This window comes from Poeciliopsis prolifica, unplaced genomic scaffold (genome assembly GCF_027474105.1).
Source record: "Poeciliopsis prolifica strain line A6 unplaced genomic scaffold, Auburn_PproV2 SCAFFOLD014, whole genome shotgun sequence".
NCBI lineage: Eukaryota > Metazoa > Chordata > Actinopteri > Cyprinodontiformes > Poeciliidae > Poeciliopsis > Poeciliopsis prolifica.
In genome coordinates this window covers 3,545,080-3,563,893 of record NW_026562389.1, presented here as the reverse complement: position 1 = coordinate 3,563,893, position 18,814 = coordinate 3,545,080, and the positions used below count along the sequence as shown (strand labels likewise).

At 38.8% G+C, this 18,814-nt stretch overlaps 1 protein-coding gene across 3 annotated transcripts in view; it reads right to left on the bottom strand.

Moving 5' to 3' along the window:
* The window catches only part of sema6a (sema domain, transmembrane domain (TM), and cytoplasmic domain, (semaphorin) 6A), a 136,171-nt gene extending 127,343 nt beyond the window's left edge, over positions 1-8,828 (bottom strand). For all 3 annotated transcript variants that reach the window (XM_055039200.1, XM_055039201.1, XM_055039202.1), the window contains exon 1: positions 8,460-8,828. The gene's annotated coding sequence lies outside the window, so the exon portion shown is untranslated. The remainder of the gene's footprint in view (positions 1-8,459) is intronic.
* Between the last annotated feature and the right edge of the window lie 9,986 nt (positions 8,829-18,814).

The window sequence follows — 18,814 nt, the reverse complement described above, 5'->3', positions numbered from 1 at the left end:
ACGACTGCTGCTCCGCTATGAGCATACAGATCGACTTACACACTGGCTTTCCTCTGCTTTGATGACGGATGCACACACTCATCCACACATGCATGCCTGCCTCCGCTGATACCCGAGCGCATTTTGGATTTGCACACACACACACACACACATCCACCTTTACCCCCATCCTCCACCTGGATTAATTCACCTGCTGCACCTGAGAATGTGAGCGTTATGATGTCACCTGCAATCTCATCACTTCAAAGGCTCAAAAGCACTTCAGTGCCATCAGCACAGAAAGCAAACGCGACCTCTCGCTTCTTCCTTTGTCCCGCTGTCTCCTAATGGTAATTCCCCCGCAGAAAGTCCACACACAGATGAGAGAGAATCACAGCATTCTCTTCAGACAGATATTCTAAGGTTTCTGCCCACTGGCATCCACCACATGAACCACAATACAAATGGCAAGCTTTCTTCATTCCTCTTCAGTCTTACCAACTTGAAAGAAAATGCCCCGCTGCATGAAACTGAGTGCACTTAAATGTGCCGATGTGTATCCATGTTCATTTGTGTGCACGCATTCAAGTAAAAGGTGGTTGAATGCAATTGAGAATCCCATGACTGCAGATCTGGCAGTCGCCCGCTCTCCAAAAAGCTCCCAGTGGAGACACTCAGAAGCAGGGTACGATGTGGAGAGAAGAGGCGATAATACAAGCAGCACATTAGGGCAAATTAGATTATGAGGTCATATCTGAGAAAAAAAGCCAAAGAGCAAACAATAGGAAAGTGACGTCCTATTATATCAGTGTTTGAGGCTCTTATTTTGAAGTAATAAAGAAAGTGGTTCTTTCCTCATCCCTTCATATTGACTGAGTAGGATGATGAGCTGATATCAACCTCAGTACCAAAAGCAATGGTCCACCATTTTTAAATGGTTTGTGCAGTAGCATTATGGGTGCATACTTCAAATACTTAAACCTGAACATTTTTAATTATAGTTTCTTAAAGTCTTTACTCTGTTTGTAAAAACAGAAACTGGAGGTCTTGACTTTCTCAACAGCTTTCTTCTGAAAGCTGTTGCATGATCCTGAAAATTCAATAAAAAACAGCAAACTACACAGTGACAAACCAGATGCAAGCAATGTGAGAATAGTGCTACTGGTTAACTGTTAGCCGCTGACCATTTTAAAGTCAGCATCTGCTTTGTCGTTTCCCATTTCCGAAATAAAAAAGAATCCAGTTCCAACCATATTTTGTTTGTGAAAAAAGGGTATAAACAAACAACTGACCGATTTGAAAATTTGTTTAACCAGACCATCACACTTTTAAAATAGACCAAATCAATGCATAAGTACGGTAATAAAAAACAAACAAAAAACAATAAAAGAATAAATCACAACGTGACAAAAATGCAGTTTTTAAGAAAGACTTAACAACAAGAGATGGAGTTACCTGGTTCCATGAAGATAAAACATCTTTATTTAAACAAAGTATTGCTCAGATCTTGTTTTTTTCGATGAATCTATACCACGTATCATACCATCTCCTCTCATGGGCTGGATGTCTGGTTCTCACCCTAATCTCATCTGTACAGATACAATCTGAATGTAGAGAAAGAAGAACACATCTTGATAAGAAGAAGAAGAAAAAAAATATTATGACATTGGGGAAAACTTGATAGCAAGAGGTAATCTCTGCCTTGGAAATTTTCATAGTGGTTGATTCATATAATCCACAACCAAATAACACAATAATAAACACACTTCGGCATGATTTAACATCAAAGCATCCAACCGAGCATAAAAGTAGAGACCCGAGCCCGTCTTCCATCTCAGCTCAGTGGAAAGAATTTCCATTGTAAAGTAAGATAAAATAACAGCAGTTCAATGTACTGTGACAAACCAAGATGCACCAGCCCCACGAGCGTGCTGTTCACAAGATGATGCCTACTGTGAAAATATTCTTCTGGTGTCTTTAGGAGGCAGAGAGCACGGAGATGGAAATAGTTTGTGTATGCCTGTGTGTGTAAGAGGGGGGAGAGAGTGAGTGAAATTGAAGAGATGCACTCGCAGGGGGAGATAGAGGATTTACTGCCGAGAAAAAAATGGAATCCATTTTGGTTCTTGAAGCACTCACATCCACAGTGTGAAGACCTGCTCGGTGTGTTAGCCTGCCATTGCTCTGTCAGTCACATCCCCCCTTTTTTTGCCTCCTCAGTTGCACTTTAGACTCTTCTCACTTTTTGCACGATTTAGCTCTTCTCTAAACTTACGTCTCTGTACTTCATTTCCTTCCCTCTCTGTTCCTTCCCTTTGCTTCTCTTTCCCTCACTTTTCCTCTCTATAGGCACCCCAACACTGTCTCAGGTCCTGAAACTATGGCAACCGAGTGAGAGAGCAAGTGCTCTCTATGATTAATAGATGAGAGATGCAGTGCCAATCGCTTGGGCCTGGGGAGGAGGGACAGATGCACTCAAACAACGCCACACAAACATTCACAGCAAGCATGCACACCCAAATCCACACCTCCACCGCCTCCATCATTAGCCACCGTTCATCTGTTTGTCACAGATGCCTGACTTAAACATGGACACAAGCTATCAGTAGTGTTAGGGGTGGAGAACCAAATCAGGAGACCGATCCACATGACATAATTTCCCTTATTGGCTCCGGACAAACAAACTAACCACAGTCATGACCGCAGCCGTGGCAGCGGATGTGGCCCTAATGAGTCCGTGCACACAGCTTGGTTGTCCTTGTGATTCACACACCTCGTGTTTAAAAGCAAAGCAACAGCAGGACAGGAAATAGGACATCATATTTTAACACTGGATACCGTGTTTTACATTATCTGATGTGTGCGGGACATGGCTAGCCTCTTTTTAAGGCCAGACTTTCAGGCGTTCCCATTTAAAAAAAGAAAAAAAAAAAGCCTGCTGCTTTCGGATTATCTCGACAAATGCATTTGCTTTCATTTCCATTTGGGTAATGACAAACAAAAAAAAATAATCATCTGTGACAAAGGTATTACAGCATGTTATTGTTGGATATGCTTAAGTGTTTGAAATAGGAAAAATCCATGAGATATAACCTGATTTTGCTGTGTTGTCCTATCCAACGTGCAGGCTTCTCAGCTATCTTTCCCAACATCAGAAGAGGTGGCGGGCTGGCGATCGCTTTCTAATTCACTTAATTTCCAACAACAAAGCCCTGCCAAGGACCCACAGCCAACAGCAGACACCCAGTTGCCTGTTTTATTTCTTTGGCGGAGTAAAAAACACGCTCAATCAATTATGCAAATGTGGAGAATATTAAGGCCATTGAATACATGAATGGTTAATTCAACAGTCACTCATGGACTCAGAAGGGCTAAGGCTAAGTGGTGAGAAAGTAGTCAGATAGAACAACATGATAAAACTTGGAAACCGTGGCATCCATGCAGGTGGTTGTTGTTTGTGTTTATGAGTGAAGGGCAGAACGAACTGGAGCCAGACGCCAAAGCCCGAGATATGACACTGATTACATTCTGAATGAGCCATACAGTGGATAGAGAGCATACTGGACTGTAACTTACAGAAAGCACACCAGTCTGTTGTTACATTATGAGCACTACAGCAGCAGTTAAAAACTTATGTGGTTCAGGTGTGTGAAAACAGGCCAGATTCCCAATAGAAACAGTAAAATAGCCCTTTAATTTGACTCCTAAATCAGATGCAAACTTCATTGCAATAAGCCACCAATTATTGCAATCAACTAGTCATCCGAATAAGAAATAAAGTATACAGTTTTAAGTGCTCAATGTAACCTCACTCGTAACCAGGGTGCCATAGCCCTCATTAGACCACTATGTTCACCAAAGATCCAGTTACACTTAGCCCACCTTCTGTCCTTCCTACCACAACAAAACCTCACTCTGCACTTTAATAGAATAAACTAAGGATAATTCAAGATTATTTTTTATTGAGTTTCTACAAAAATATTAGAACCAGTTAATATGTTGAATTGAGTGGATAATTCTTATACGATCTTCATTTTGTGTAAATCCAGATGGGTTAGCAAGCAGCTAATCTGGGAGGAAGCAGAACCAAACCAGAACCAAAACGTCCTGAAATATTTCCAATCTACAAAATATCAAAGAAGTTTAGGATGATGCTGTTTTGTGAACCCTTAAGCTGTCTTCACATTTGAATTTGCTGGTTATTTTCAGACCGAATATTATTTATACAAGAAATTGAGGTCAAAGGCAGTGTGCCACCAATAATCTTCCTGCATGAACCACCCACTGTTTCCAGTCAGAGAAACTGGTTTATAAACAAAGTACATGATGCATGTAAAAGAAAGCCCTATTTCATAGACTTTTTTATAAGTATTCATGTGAATTAAATAGCTACTCTGCCTGGAAACATGTTAAATGTTCTCAATCCACATTTTAAGGTCATTTGAGGCAGCGCAACACCTTTTGCCTTCATTTCCTGTGTAAATAATCATCAATTTCTCTGGAATAACGCACACAATTGAAACCTAATGACCGTTTAATAGTTCATAAATAAATAAATTATAGATGGGAATTTTTTTTTAATTAGAGCTGTTTAAGACAGAATAAAATCTATTTTGGTCTTTTGTTACATAAAATGTTAGCTGTTTATAAAGTCTTAGAAGAACCTCTGTTCAAAAATCATTGACTATATCTATAAGGTTTTCTCACACCTTTGTCATTCTAATCCAAGTCCAATTCATACAAACAGTATTTAATCATTTAAAGTTTATAGTGTCTTATTCACTAAACTGCATTTATATTTATATATATATATATATATAAATATATATTAGGTCCATTCGGGTGCCAAATTATCACCTTACAGAGGCAAGATTTACATCAATTCCTAGTGAAAAATCAATCACACCAACACACTGAGCTCATCTATTTGCCTTGAGTGTAGATCCGTTGAACCATATGGTACAGCTGACCCTAAAAACATTCTGCATCAGCAGCTCTTTGTACACAAAGTATGGTGAAGCTTTCAAGGTCCCTGCAGCAAAGACCTAAGGGTGTCCCCCAGATGTTCCCTGTTGTTCATTTCCAGTAGTAATGATTTAAATTTTATGGCTGATCTATAGTCACAAATAGCTACAAACAAGCAAATCAGAAATGTTCTGGCTCTACTTGAAAGCATGAGGATGTGAGTAAATAATCATCTAGTTCTGAAGAAAACCCAAATGCACACCAGACTACCTCTTTTCATTCAGCTAATATCCTCAGCGTGTTTTTCTTAGCAAAAATGAAAGCCATTTATCAAATAATGAGTTTGACTTCAGAGGGGAAAATCATAGCAAACCTAAATGAAAGAGATGGAGCAGAGGAGGTTAAGTAGAAAAATGTTTATCTGGAAGGGATCTTGTGTAGTGCAGGTTAGAAAATCATCCTCTTTTAGCTTTCACAGCAGAATAAAGTCAATTTGGACACAGCTAAAGTTAGCAAATGAGCCATGTCACGCATGTAAAAGACCAGTCCATGAATGTGTTTTTTATTACTCTGACCTGTATTTCTAAAATCAAAGTGTGCCAAATTTCCCCAGCTGTAGAAGGGGCTTGTCACTCGCCATTAAAGCGGGTAATTTAAGTGGCAGCAATTTAGAGATGTGGAAGCTGGAAAATAGGTTAAGCATCAATAAATCACATCCAGTGGAGGAAAATGGGTTCGATGTTTCCTTGTACTCTAATTGTTATAAAAAAAAAATTAAAAAAAAGGAGCCCACACACCAAGGATGCACATCAATAAAACATAGCTTTTATAAAATATGCATAAATACACACTCTGCTGAATGCTGGGTATTGACACTGGCTGAACAAGGAGCAGTAGTTAACAGCAGTTGGCTGCTCTTCGTGTTTATAATAGACGGCCAATTCATTTGAACAGAAGCAAAACCATTTATCAATTATTCAGAACCTCCGTATTCAGTATCCGTATGTGTCCTTAACTGGCAAAGGTAGAGACGAAGTCCCTCTGCCTCTCCCTCTCTCTCTCTAAGACTCACACACACACAAACACTGTGACAAATTCACATCAGTCACACACAAAGCCATCCCCATTGCTATTGTTAGGGGATCGGCGGATCAAACGCTCCACAGAGCATTGCTCCAAATACAAGCATCAGCCCGGGTCGCTCTGCTGTGTTCTGCTTCTCCGCGAGGACAACAGGCGGGCCATTGTCACAAAAGGTAATCATGCTGTAATTCATGTATCAGCACCTCTGCATGACAGAGTGTTTATATAAAAAGTGTTAAAGGCGGGATTAGCCTTCTGGGTTTGTGGTGGTGAGCTGCCATAATGAAAGGAACTGTTTGGGATTTCCAGACTGTGGAAGATCATAAGAAAAACTGGATCCAGAGCATCTGACTGCCTTCAGGCGGATGTTGTAGGAGGAGCAGTGCAGGCTGTGAACAGAGATTGAGTATTTTCGAGTCTGTCCCATTGCCATTTGCACTGGGTTTTTTTTTTTTCAATTAGAGAAAATGTCCAAGATACAAAAGTAGACAAGCTTACGTCTAGTCCTTTATTGTAGAAGTCCCCATAACACACACAATTTCCTTTTAAATGACTTCTTACAGCTTTCCTGCTTCATCTGAATACTAATACTGAAAACACATCTTCACTCTACATCAACTTCAGCACTGACTATTGCTTTTGTCTACATGAGTATCAGATTTTGGACTTTCCAACCCGGCTGCCACCATTCAGGACTCATCAAGCAGAAAATAAGACATTTCCAGGTGCCATCATCTCTCAGTGCATCTAACAATTTTTCTGTTTCGAGAATTCAAGACGAGTTGATATATGGCTGTTTTATTCAATTTATATAATTTCTTTTACCTTAGATTTTTGAACATGTTAAGAAAAATCTACTATGAAGCGAGAATCCCAGGTACAAATGAGATAGTCTGACCTACTTGCACTTTTCCTCGCTAAGGCAGACATAGCTATAGCCAGGTCAGAGTCAGTTCAATTCTTATGGCACCGATGTAATTCAGTTATACAGGAAAAAATATATCCAAACCATTCAATATATCCAGATTGAGTTCAATTCAATCCAGCAAAGGGACTGAAATCCAGTTTATAAGTGCAGAGTTGGCCCACAGGCTGCAAATGCACATTATCTCTCGTTTTGCAAGAAGACAAACCAAATACTTCTTCTGTTCAGAGAGAAAAAACTCAAATGACTAAAATGTTTTTCTTTCAGTTTCTCTGGGAAGAAAATCATTTTTTTTCTGAGCTGATACCAGAATTACATTTCCAAAACACCATGTGCTGCTGCTGAAAATCAGCTGACGGGAGGCATTTTCGGCTGTGTTCGTTTCATTCTCCATCCCCCCACCCAATCTTTTGCGAACTTCACAATCTGTAACCTACATTTGGAGTTTTCAAGCTTTCTACCCCAACTCTCCCAGGTCTTCCCAGTGTCTCAGGGGGGAATCTTTAACACTGGACAAGGAAAGCGGAGGACGGGAGAGGAGAGAAGAAGAGAGGAGAAAGGGCAACAATGGAGTAACAGGGTGTTGGCATGCTTGTTAAAATAAAAATCAGTTTGATGCAATAACACTATTTTGGTCCTGTTTTTATTCTAATGTGCTACTGAAGCACTTCGTATAATGGCAAACACATTTGGCTCCGGGTTAGAATTGCAAACATATGATTGATCCTTTTGGACAAGGGTAATTGTGACCACTCCACCGCCTGGTAGCTCGAAATCCTTGAACACACCCAAAACAGTGTGTGTGTGTGTGTGTGTTGTCTGCGTGTGTATGCATGTAAACTATAAGCCAACATCCTGATCTGAATAGGAAATCAATCATTATCTATATCACTGTGATTGAAAAAAAATGTCAACATTAGTTGCATCATTAGAATTCCCACTGATAACAATTTTAATTGAATCTAATTTCAGTCATGTGAAAATAAATGTGCTAATAATCAGCTTTTAAACTGAGCATATAGGCAATTAAACTTGCAAAATTTAAGCTGTAAGTTGTTTCCAGAAAAAAAAGTTGATTTAAAATTAAAAACTAATTTCTTACAAATAGGAAAAGTGTTTGTGAGATCATAAAAGTTGTCCCTTCATGTACCTGCTGATGCTTCACACATCGCTTTTCTTCTGTTTTGCTTCTATGAGATCCTAAACAGAACCTCAGAAACTACAGACCTCCTTTATTTCATATGAATAAACACCACAATGAGGGGTTACGCACAAACGTCTGCTTTTATATTATCATGTAAACACTGTAATAATCCTTACATAAATTCAAAAACAATACAGATTTGTGCTCGCGTTGTTTTGAAATAAGTTTTTTACGCATTGGGTTAATAGAGTAAGTCCAGTGGAGCTTGTGCACTTGTCTCCCGGCTGTACAGACTGGTGGAAACAGACAGGAGGAGGCAGCTTTTAGCGCATAAAGTTTGACATAAATCAAGAAAAATCTTACCTTCAGCTCATGAATGGGTATGCCAGCTCTGGTTTTTATTTTAATAATCCATTAGATCTGTCCTTTCAAGCAGTTCAGATGGGGGAGCTCGCTTCAGAATAACAATACGAGCGTCACTTTTCTCTTGCGCTTCTTTTTGTTACATGCCGCGCTCAAATCGCACCTCTTCAAATCAGAATATCCATCAGAAATCCACACTAAACAGATAAGCGATGTTCTAGTTCTTAGGTTCTCCTCAGGTGAGACCGGACGGACCGAACCGACAGGGTGTCCCAGAACGAGCTACGGAGACGTACGCAGTCCTCTTCCACAAAAGCCGACGGTCATCCTATTTGGAGAAGCTTAGACTGGAGCGGAGCGCAGCGAGCCCAGCTGTCACCCACCCGCTGCACACGCACACACACACACACATACACACACACACACACACACACACACACACATATACAGGGAGGAGCTACGTCTGAGGAATGGGAGCTATTGTGTCAATGGGGCCAGTTATGGACAACTGTACTTCTATTTTTACGCAGCAGCCTTTCAGGAAAAAATGCGCACCGGGGAGAGGGGAAAATCTTGATGGATAAAGAAAACAGCGAAATATTACCAGGTAATTGAGAATCTTCTTGTTTCATCGCAGGTTTAGATCCTCGGTCTTACTTGCAGCAGTCTACTTTGCTACGGATGCGATCTGGACCAGAGCTCCTGTTCCCTGACGGACCGTCCTGGTCTGGGGCTGGCACGCGCTAATGAGCGCACGCACGTGCTTCCCGGTTACACATCAAGAGTCACCATTAAAGTTCGTGTCATCACACAAACTCTCAAGACCGCGAAGTTCACAGTCACAGTCTAAAAATGTTACTACTACGATTGAAAAGTGAATTAATTTCAATGAAACACATTACATAGATTATTTGCACATACATTGATGTTTTTTTGTCTTTTTTATGTTAATTATGATGATTTTCCGTTTACAGTTAATGGAAACAAGATTGTTTAAGATTAGCATCTTACATCAGATCTATAAAAGATTATTTTTTTTCTTTCACCTATTCCAGTGTATTGAATATGAACATATTTATATTCAATAAATTAGATTATCAGTTCGGATGAGGCTTGCTTGTGAGATCAAAAGTACCTTTTTTGGAAATAACCTTTAAGCAGGTACCAAAAAGATACTTTATTAAGCCCTCATTTCTGTGATAATTGTATTACTATTATTATTGTTGTTATTGGTCTGTAGTTGTAAGATTTGTCTTGTTTTTATTAGCTGTGGGCAAATAAGTATGTATATAATTGACAAAAATAAAGGCTTGGACCTATGAGCCAGTTTGTAATTAATGTATTCAATATGTCTCATTTAGTGAAATGAGTTACTAAAATGAATGAACTTTTCATGGGTGTGTATAGCTTTAGGAACGCCTCAGGACTGGTTCACTTTCTCATACTGCATATGCTGTCCACGCCAGAAGAGGGCGCCAAATCCCATTTACTGAGAAGTAAATGGGATTTGAAATACTCTGGGGAAAAATACACAACCAACAACATAGTAATCCTGCCACTTATAACTATAATAAAATGAATATTAACCCAAAAATTACATTATTTTGCTGAGAACTGAGTAACACATCCAGTCTCTGTTCTTTTCCTTAATTCTTTCACATTCCACAAAGGGATTTAGCAACCAAATGGACATTGTGGCGATTACTTGAAAATACTGAAAATAATTTCTATCTGCACATAAAATTATAAAGCAAGAATGTCTGTGTTTGAACGTCTCTGACATTTCAGGATGGAGTTTGCATGTTCTCCCTGTGCATGACTGGGTTCTCTACAAGTACTTTGGCTTCCCAAAGCAGAACTGTTAGATTATTTGCCCCGAGTGTGTACATGGTTATCTGTCTTGTGTTGCATTCTAGATGAATGAATGGGTGAAATTATGGATTTAAATATTCCAGAGAGTGGAATAAATATGGATTAATTAATACAACTAGTTCTCACATTGGGATTTGCAACCAAATTTAAAGGGAATGCTACATAGTAAAAATCTCTGAATAACTGAACACAAAAACATCATCATCTACAATCCCTTCATTTCTGACAGACGCAAAATCTGGTATAAATGACTGGTAAAATTTGTTGTTACCCTAACCTTACAATGTATCATGTTTTTGGTGTTATTAGACTGAAATTAGGTTGTTGGTCAATATTGTTACAACAGTTGCTGCACAGCCCCGGGTCATGGCACTCATATCAAAATCTGGCCACCGTTTACAATCAGATGCCAGTGATGCATGCTCCACACTGGCTACTCTTACAAACAGTCCTTGGCTTAACCAGGCCAAAGTAAACATCAATTTGCCCGAATGAAAATTGCAAGCCTGCCACGAAGCACAAACACAAACTGCTTGCAGATGCTGTCAGACGTACAGCAGGCTGCATAATAGCAAACACACACCTGTGTGAACGTCTAGACCACACAATATGAGCTCCAAGGGGACGAAGCTAATGGGGGTGATGGCTTATCGTTAGAACAACAAGCCACCTGTGAAACAACAAATAGGTGAGCGCATGCGTGTGTATACGTGTGTGTGTGTGTGTGGGTGCGTGTGTGTATTTGGACCTAATTGTTTTCCTGAGAAGAGAGCTGTCAAACAAAATTGTTTTCTTGTTACTGTTACAGTAAAGTACAGTACTGCCTGCAAAGACACAATGCCTCATTTACCTCCATCCCAGTGAACCATCGTAAGAGAGCGCAATGTGGGGAAACATTATTATAATGTTTCCATTCACTCATGTGAGATGGCATAAAAATCGGAAGTGCGCTCACTCTAAGGGAAACCATAAACCCAATCTGTGCTCCAACATTTATTTTCTCAAGTAACTTTCTGGCCTGGACTCTCAGGATACATTAACACTTCTTCACATATAAAATCATAAAAACCACAGATGTAAAAACAATCCTGTCAAGTCAGGTTTATTTGCATAGCACATTTCAGCAACAAGGTAGTTCAAAGTGCTTAAAACCAGAAAAACATAAAACAGTAACCACACAATATTACATTTCGTCAACTGCCATTGTCAACCAGATATGCATCAAATATATTGATCAATGTTCCAGCTATTAATGACTCTGACCATCTGGATTTTAGCCTTGATTTAAAAGAACGCTCTGTTTTGGTTGTTTTGCAGTTTTCTGGAAGTTTGTTCCAGATTTGTGGAGTATAAAAACTGAATGCTGGCTCTGGTTCTGGGGATACAAGGTTGACCACAACCTGAAGAATATGCAGAAATATACAAATGTAAAAATACAGTTGATTCAGTATAAAAGCTGCATATTTCCTTTTAAAGACTGAAAGCTGCATCAGGACCTACTGAGTTTTTCACAGCGAGGTCATGTGAAGAAACTATAAGAAGTAGACATCTGCATCTATGACAATCTCACGGTATAATAGCCTTAAAGATTATTACCACGGCAACACAGTACATGGTATTTCTGGAGGCTTTTTAGTTTAAAAGAGAAAACAAAAACATTAATAGCCTACACAACTTTTCTAAGTGTGATGATTTTAAACATTACCAGTAAGCGTAACAAAAAAAAGGAGAAACCTATTCATCTGTTTTATTATGCCTCTTTTTCCTTTTATTACGAGTCTTACTGAAAGAACTAGTATGAGTCACAAAAACATTTTTGTTTGTGATTGAAGGAGTGTTTTATTTAATTTAATTGAACTGATTCGTGTTTCCGATGGAGGTTTTCTGTAGCTGGAGGAAAACCAGGGTTTTCACGCTCAGAAAAGCATAAAGTGCAGTCACGAAGGGATGATGTTCCCCTCTTCTACGTAATGAACTATTTAACTCAGTTCAGTTCAGCTATAAGAAAAGGGAAGGTGCAGGAAACATTTACATCAAGCATCTGTTTTCATCATCCATTTTTTTATTTTTCAAAACCAGCTTTAGTTCTTTTCTGACTGATCGAACAACCACAAGTAGCATGACTTGCAGTGGTTTTGTCTGAGCTCATTAAATGCTCTGTTTAATATGTGCATGAGTGTGGGCAACACTGGTGGAGGAATATTGCCCATGCATAAGCAAACATCAGTAATTGTGCAAATTCTGCACGAATCAAACAAAATCAAATAAACACGCAGATGGATTGTGTTTTACACAGTGTGCCTTTAAATCCTCCAATTTAGCTCTCTCACACACACACTTTGAAGTGGAAGTGTGGCAAAGTGTGGGAGGCAGGCAGGGTGTAATTTGAGCTCAATAATGTCAAGATGCACACCAGTTAGTTTGGGCTCTGGAAATATGCTCTGTGTCAAAGCTTATTTCACTTATCCTGCCAAAGTTTTCCCAGAAGCATTTGGGCTCGGTGCGTAGAGGAGAGGAGGATGAAATGGAGCAAAGACTAGGACACTCACCAGTCGCACCACTGCAGATTTAAATCAGCTCCTACCAAGTATGATTAAATAACCGGAGTACGTCCTGAACGAGTCTGAATCTCATAAAGATCTATTCACTTTTAACCCTGAACCCTCTGCGTTGCAACAAATAAGCTATTTTTTTGTCAGGAGAATAACATTCTTGAAGAATTTAATGCAGTTTATTTGTTAAATAAAACATAGAGACTGGGACTCTGGTGAGAATCTCTTCCTCTTGACCTCCCTGGTTCTAGCTCAACAGGCTGCATGGCCTTGCGTCTTGCCTCCTTTGGCGCTTTTAAGTGAGGTACTCCTCTTCTGTTAGCAGCTTTGCCTTTAGGACATTGTCTACTTGGGTAACCAGGCTTCTGTTCCTCATCCTTCTCCTGAGAGGAACCAGAAAGCGCTAGGTGAGGAGAAAGATGTAACAACAGGTAACGGTGAAAGAGAGTCTAGGACAGGCCCGATTCAGAACACAGAAGTCAGAAGATCCAACACAAACTATTTGGAAATTCATAGAGTTAGTAGAAAAACACCAAAGAGTGGAGAGATAACTAATCCCAGAGCTTTGTGATGCTCAATGACAGACCCCGGGTCCACAGAGCAAAGGTCTCTTATAGGAACATGGCACATTTCAGTTTCCACCCAAAAGTTATGATCTAAACCAAAACTTGACTTATGCTTCTAAAATGGTGATAGTGGTTTGTTCCTTTTATTCGTCATGCTCCTACTGTTACTAGCAAAAATTATTTATTATCTAGTTCATTATTTTTTTTACTATACTTCATCCACCAGCACATTGTTTTATGCTTTATGCCTTTGCCTTAGCATTCATAGTCATGCATTGACCAATGATGCATGACCATTTGCGTACGCAAACATTGAGGTGCATCTGTGATTCATAGAGGGGCTTTCTGACGTGTGTGCACATGGCTTTATATATCTTTTTTTTCTCTTTTGTATGTAATTTTTAGTTTTGTGCCTCCATACATAAGAATAGAACCAATATTTCATAAATGAGACCCCAGGTGTTCGTAGAAATCAGAGAAAGGCAAAGCAGGCACAGAAACATGGTCGAAGATCAAACTAGGTTAATGAGGAATTGCTGGTTATCTAGCGAACAGAAATCATGGGTGTAATTATGCTGACTGCAGCAGCTGAGGTGTTTGTGACCAGAGCTGAGAGCAGGCTTGCACACATGACAAAATCCCAATTTCCAAGGCTTAAGAGGGCATTTGTTTGAAATCTAAAACACTTCTAATAATCAAACCTGGACTGGATAAGCCAACAATGATCAGAAATTCTTTAAATAATAGATATACACTGATGAAGAAGAGGCTTGCACAGAGCACTACTTGTGCCAGAACCACCACTAAATGTACCAGATGTTTGTTCAGATTCTATTATATATTATATGTATACTTTACATATAATATATTATATTTTTTACATATAATATATAATTATTATACCTCTTACACCTCTCACAGGTGTAAGCGGTGTAATTTAGCACTTAGGCCTGATAGAGGAAACTCATTTTGCTGTTGTTGCCATATTTATTTTCTTTTTTCACTTTAAAACTCTCACTGTACTCCTCGAGACACACTGACAGACATGTAAATACTTGTCAAACGACTCTGAGTCACATTTGGGGCAGTTCCTGCCGCAGGTGTCTCCAGGATTCCACTTTTCAGTCATTTCTTCCCAAAAAGAGAGATAATAGGAAGGTGAAAACGCCACAAAGTCAGCTCTGGTAATGAGTTGTGATTTTGTTGCCCTTGAGCACCAAAATAATAATCATCAGATTTCTGAACTCTCCTTAGGTGTCTCAAAAAATGTCGCTGTCACCTGCCCATACGTGTGCGTATGCGCATTAACACGCATGTTCATTCTTTGCATGATTACAGGAAATGCAGTCAGATTCACAGGAAGAGCAGAGCCATTTTGACACCATCTACCTGGCAGATAACACTCTCACACTATTTTAATTGGTCTGGAGGAAATATGTTTCTAACTGTTTCTATCTTGGGTTTACTTTATGTGAAGGTGTCACTAAAAAGTTTGGGGAAACTAATTTATATTCAGAGATAAGTCTTTACTAAAAATAAATAAATAAATAAAAATAGTTAAATAAATATAGCATGCAGAGCTTTTGAAACCAGAAGCACAAACCTGTTTTCACCTCTTTACGTTAACAGCCGTAAGTGACAAGTCGTTGGGGATATTTGAAGCGCAAAAGCTTTTAGCATGTTTTTTAGGATGTTTGAAGATCATTAATAACATTTAAGCTGCAGGTACAAAGTTTCTGCTGCTCTCACTTTGACATCTTGGCTCACTTACAGTTCTGCCTTATTTGACTAAAGATAGTCAAATCTTTTTATGTGCTATAAGTTACTGTGTACATTTGAAATGGACCTAGCTTCATTTTAGATCAGTTAGAATTACAAACAATTATTTCTATTTGCCAAATGCCAGAACACTTGTATGGCATTTAGCAAATCTAAATCATTTTTAAAATTCTAGCTAAACTAAAACGAAAGAAGTTTGGTCTGATTTAACATCAAACAGTGAAGAAAAATGTGTATATGTCTTTTTATTCAGGGTAAGTAGACATCTGGCTTCCAGTATATATATTTTCTTATTTACTTACTAGACACAATTCTCGTCTTGTCATCAATCTGCTGTGAGTAGTTGCCTAAAGTATTAAAAGCATCATTAGAAATTGGCTCTGACTGTAAGCCGGAGGCATCTGTGTCAGCATTTACTGTATATACAGAATCGGCGAATGTGTGTTACAGTGTGTGTTGGTCCGTCTGACCTGTAATGGTACAGCTGACTAAAGTAACAGTAATAAAGCACTGTATGAGAAACCATGCACACACACATATACACACACACTGCAGCCAGTGCAGCTCCACCCCAACCAGCTTCAGTTTCCTCCTGCATCCAGGGTTGCATGAAAGCCATGAATAAGTCAGCATTTCTGCATGATAGGTCTGTAACTAGGAGTGACATTTAGAGAGCATAGTCTTTAGAATCTCAGATGGGATTTTACTTGTGTGTGTGTGTGTGTGTTGGTGGATGGGCGTGGTGGGACTGAGTGCCCCTGTGTCCTCCCTGCTCCCTCCTGCTGCTCCTCAAATGGAAGCTATGCTGCTGATGATGCTTAAAAGCGAGGTTGTTGACGTCAGCGGCAAATGAAGCAGAGGTCGGGAACCACCATGGGCTGGTCGTTGGTACTGAAAACCTTACAGATTTTTTCTAGTTTGAAATTTTTATTACACTTAGATGATCCAAATCATCAAACTAATTGTAATATCAGACAAAGATAACCCAAAATAAAAGAGAATTAAATTTTATTAATGGGGGAAAAACAATATTAACCAACTTGGTCCTTTGTCAAAGAGTAATTCTCTCCTCTTAAATTATAAATTATCTGCAAACAGCCACATTTTTTGACAAATTTGGTTTAATTTTATTATCCACTTCCAGGCCTGGTTACTTCCTGACCTGTACGATTAAGAAATCACTGAATCTTTCTGACAACATGAAGTAATCGTAGAAAATCTCAATAAATACTCTAAACACAAAGAGCTCAAGAACAGATATTTTCAATTGATGATTATAACAGATCAAAAAAACAGAAGAAATACACAAGATGAAAACATTTTTACGACACTGTTGATACTTTGGTGATTTTTATTATTTTTGTGTAGATGACGAAAAGATAATCATCTGTGAAAATCTAAGGGCTGATCAGACAAGCAAGTAAACGCTCTTTACTTAATAGTTAACAGATAACTAAACATTTTGGTGTGAAATTTTCCAATTTGTAAATGTATGTTTCATATATCTTAAATGTATTTTAGCTATTTAATCCACTATATCTGGGTTTTGGGTGGGCATAGTGCAATCAAGGAGGTTGCAACTTGAAGGCAGAAAACCTTCAAGCTGCAATGTTGATCAAAACGTTCGAGGTGAAACAAAGTCATTTTTTTTTTTTTTCAGATTAAAGATAATCATGATGACAAACTTTTTTAATGTTGTTCCTGAAAGCAGAGTTCTCACAGTCAAACCCAGATCTAAACAAGAAAAACTGCAGAGTAAAACTGCATGAACAAATCCTTTTTTCTGGCTTCTTGAGTTCTGTTTCCAATGGGACTGATTATTTCTCCTAATGCCATACAAATGCTCTTTGTATGGCATTCATCATAAAAAGTGGACCAAGAATGGATCCTTGTGGAACTCCTTGTAGGAAATTTAGCAGAGAAGGCGATAAAAGCCATTATTCTAATGCAAAAAGTTTCATCTAAATAGTGGAAATAATAGCACAAGTGGTTCACAGTCATCAATCCATTCCTCAACAGTCCCTATGCATGTTCATCCAGGAAGAAGTGCAGACAAATTTCTCACATGCCTTATAGGCAAAAAGATAGCTTGAAAACAAGCATAAACTTGTACATAACCTGGGGTTAAAGGTCAGAATTTATCAACCAGGGTTGCAACAAAACAGCATGTTTCAACACTTTTCTAACCACGGCATTTACAATGAAGGAACAATGAAATGATACATTTTGATTGTCTTTTGAAGGTGCTTAAAACACTCATTTGACTGTCAAATATATATATTAGGCTTATTACAGTATTAAGTAACTCTCACTTCCCTCTTATTGATTGGACGAAGAAACTATGATCTGACTTGTGTGTTGGGCATTGTTGTTTAACAATCAAGATTGTATCTCATTCATCCTTTGCTTGAAGCATAACTGACCTTTGTCTCCTTGCTCTGTGTCCATGAGTAAGCAGGCTATTTGTGTGCAGTACATTGTACTTTGATGGACCTATGGACACATATCAGGTGTTGAGCTAAATTGATTTTATGAGGAAACGATGCCGGCTTGCACAGAAAAGCTCTTGAATACATCTCATTTTGTTCCCCTGCTCATTTTAGTACTTTTCCCTTTTTAGTCCTTGAACTTTTCCACATTTTAGTTCGTTTCAACCATAAAAATCAATGAATTTTATGTTGTCAATCATGATAAAGTAGCGCATTACCATAAAGGGGAAAGAAAGGGTGAATGGTTTTGAAATTAATGCAGCCCCTCGTAGGCAAATGTAGAGCAACCTTCTGCTGCAATTATAGCTGTATTGCAAGAAGATTGGACTTTGACTGGGCCATTGTAACACAAATATGCTACGATCAAACCCTTTGCATTGCAGCTCTGGCTAAACATCAACGGTCGTATGGGTGCTGGAAGTCTTTTGCATTCTCCAACATGTTTTTTTCCAGGATTGACCTTCATTTAACTCCATTCAACTTCAAAAGCATCTCTCCACCATGATGTTACCACCAGAATCTATACAGATGGAAATCTGGTGTTCAGGGTGATATACAATATTATTTTTCTACCAAACATTCTGCTTCTGCATGTTTCCTGTATCCCCTACATAGATAGAACAGGGATTCTAATGATTTGCTTTTAACAAAGTATTTCTTCCTGCCATGTTTCCCTAAAGACCAGATCTGTAAAATGTATGACTAATAGTTTTTCTATAGTTAAATTTTCCCATTTGAGCTTTGGATCTCTCTGATGGCATCTGATGGCAGCACTGGATTTTATTTAGAAGTATCAGAGGAGAGGAGGTTGATCCCCAGTCATTAAAGTATGTGTGCATCACCTGAAAAAATAGGATGAAATTCACTTTTACAAACACTTTTACAGGGCTTTGCAGATGGAAATCCAGATCCGGGTCTTGTTTTCCTCCCTGGGCTCCAGTTTGAACTTCACCTGCAGTAACAACTGATTTAATGACGTGTTGACACAGCCCTTACTGAATAAGTCATCAAACCTCAGCTAACACACCCCTAGGACTCATCTATTTTTCAGTCCAGTGGATTTTATTCTGTCCTTTTCTCACCGCTTGCATCTCAGA